General features: G+C 45.4%; 1 pseudogene; it reads left to right on the top strand.

The window, feature by feature from the left end:
- The first annotated feature begins 876 nt into the window (after nt 1–876).
- Nucleotides 877–975, top strand: LOC119813809 (annotated as a pseudogene).
- The last annotated feature ends 1650 nt before the right edge of the window (nt 976–2625 follow it).

Genomic DNA, 2625 nt, shown 5'->3' with positions numbered 1-2625 from the left:
TTGGTGCTGGTTGCTAGGGTAACGTCCTATCGCGGACAAGGTGGCTCTGCATCTTTGGTTTTATCTAGCCATCCTGTGAACCCAGAACACGTTCTTATCCCAGCCAAGCTTCGCTCCACTTCAGCTAACCACCCTGTGTCCCAAAGCCCAGGTTCCAACCTGTGCAGAGATGAAGTATGTGAATTTTGGATGAGTGGATTTTTCCGGAATGCCTGGCTTTTTACAGAGTAGAAATTGCTTTTCTAGCTGGGCGGTAGTAGCACACGCCTTTAATCCCAGCTCTTGGAAGGCAGAGGCAGGCGGATCTCTGGGAGTTTGAGACCTGCCTGGTCTACAGAGAGAGTTCCAGGATAGGTTCCAAAGCTACACAGAGAAACTCTGTCTTGAAACAACAAAAAACAAAAAGCAAACAAACAAATAAAAGGTGGGTGAGAGCTACTTATAGGGCCAGGCAGTGAACACTGAACTGACTTACTGGCCACAGCCCAGGCTGCAGCTCCTTGAATAGTCCCGCCCCTGGGAGGTGGAGGGGAGAGCTAATCACATGATCAATTTGAAATTCAGAAGGTTCTAGAAAGAACCAGGTATGGGTACCATAGCCTCTGGTCTTAGGAGAACTCCCTACATGAGACACAGCAGGAGTGTAGTCTCAGCTCTCAGGGAAGCAGCCAGACTCGCTAAGCAAAAGGAGAACATGAGGATATCCATGAGGAGCCTCGGCCCCTTTAGACGTCAAGAGAACACACAGTAAGTCATGATGTAGTAAGAGCTGCAGGCTGTTTTAAGCTAGCCAGGCGGCCGAGAGCGGGGCAGCGGGAATGCAGCCTGCTGTTCCTCACTACATCATGACCCCTCATCTATCAAAAGAGAGCAAAGGTGCTCCACCAGCACCAGGACTTCTTAACAGTACAGAGAAGATAGGTGCGGTCCCTACACAAGGATGATGCAAAAATCCATAAAGTACTCCATATTTTAAGAAAAAAATTTAAAAAGGAGCAAAGGTTTTTGGGGTTATTTTTGCTTTGTTTTGTTTGAGACAGGGTCTCTCTGTGTAGCTCTGACTATCCCAAAGCTCACTATGTAGACCAGGCTGGCCACAAACTCGTGAAGATCCACCTGCCTCTGCAGCACCAGGGGTGCTGGGATGAAAGGCATGTGCCCCAATGTGCAGCCTGAGTAAAGAATTCTTAAACACGGGTGAAGGGTTGCTGCAGACAATAAAGGGCTCTCTGGCTGCTGACAATTGCTCTATTACTCAAGAGCGTTTGAAAGCATTTGAGGGGGGGGCATACTAACCGCGTTAAGATATTCACATCCCTTCATAATCCTGTCGCTAAAGTCTGCTCTAAATAAAACACAAACTGCTTTATTATCAGAGCGACCCTCTGCAGCAGCTTTTGTAACGCTGGAAGGTAATAACTCACATACTGCCCGATAGTCAGCATGGTAAGCCTTTAACGGAGCCTCACGGTAGAGCATCTTGAGGCCATTAAACAAATGTTTATGGAGGCTGTAGTTACACTCAAGGCGATGTTTATGTTACCATGCTAAATGAGATGGGGAGATACAGAGTTATACATGCAGCACAATTTTAACTACATAAAAATTCACATGAAAGAATGGACAGAAATGCTCTCACATATTATACAATCCCCTGGAGATTAGTCAGGCTGAGTGGCTTTCTAAACCCTTTTTAAAATATATTTTATCTTGATACGATTGCAGATTTACAGAAAAGTTGTAAGAACGCCAGAAACGGTCCTATTTCTCCTGCCCTGGTTTCCTCACAGTTATTATCGCCCCACATTCACTTTGCTGCATGCGTGTGGACCCTCACTGTTTCCACGTGTGCACAGAGGATTTGATTCCAGTATTTTCTGAACCATTCAAGAGCAAGCTGCAGACATGATGTCCTGCCATGCCTAAAAACTCCAGAGTAGTTTTTATGCGTAGACGCATAACCACACCTGACAAACCAAGAAATCAACAGCCCCACCTCACCCTCCGACCTACAGACCTCAGACAAATTTTGCCACTGTCCCAACAACAGGATTTTTGTCCCCTCCTTTCCAGTGTGGGATCTGATCTAAAAACACACCACATTTATTTAGTCATTTGGGTGGTTTTCTTTTGTTCTTTGTTTTTGTTGCTATTTGGGGTTTTGCTTTGCGTTTGTTTGTTTGTTTGTTTGTTTGAGCTATACAGACTTTTTTATAGCTTAACCCTCAACCTGGGCCAGCTTCTACTTCTTTATGGTAAGATCCAAGTTATGCAGAATAAAAGGCTTTGCCTTCTCCCTGTGTTTCTTCTTTATTTCAATATGGGCTCCTAGATTCCAATTTCCTTCAATGGCTTTGTCAGTTACTATCATTGTCTAGGATGGTGTTCTACAGCCCAGGTTTGGCCAGCAGAAGTCCCTTCCAGACAATGACTCTGTCCTCTCAAGCCACCCTCTGAACACATCCTTACAGTACACATGTTCCAGGATCATCTGGGAACAAGTTTGGTTCACTGTGGTTGACAATGGTTACGGAAGCCAAGATCTAGAATCTTGGGGTGCTCTGTTGCTTCTGGGACCTTGGAAGCCAAACAACACATATGCATGTACACACACTGACTATAGCT

Source organism: Arvicola amphibius, chromosome 4, assembly GCF_903992535.2.
Source record: "Arvicola amphibius chromosome 4, mArvAmp1.2, whole genome shotgun sequence".
Classification (NCBI taxonomy): Eukaryota; Metazoa; Chordata; class Mammalia; order Rodentia; family Cricetidae; genus Arvicola; species Arvicola amphibius.
This window is presented reverse-complemented; position numbering and strand designations above follow the sequence as displayed.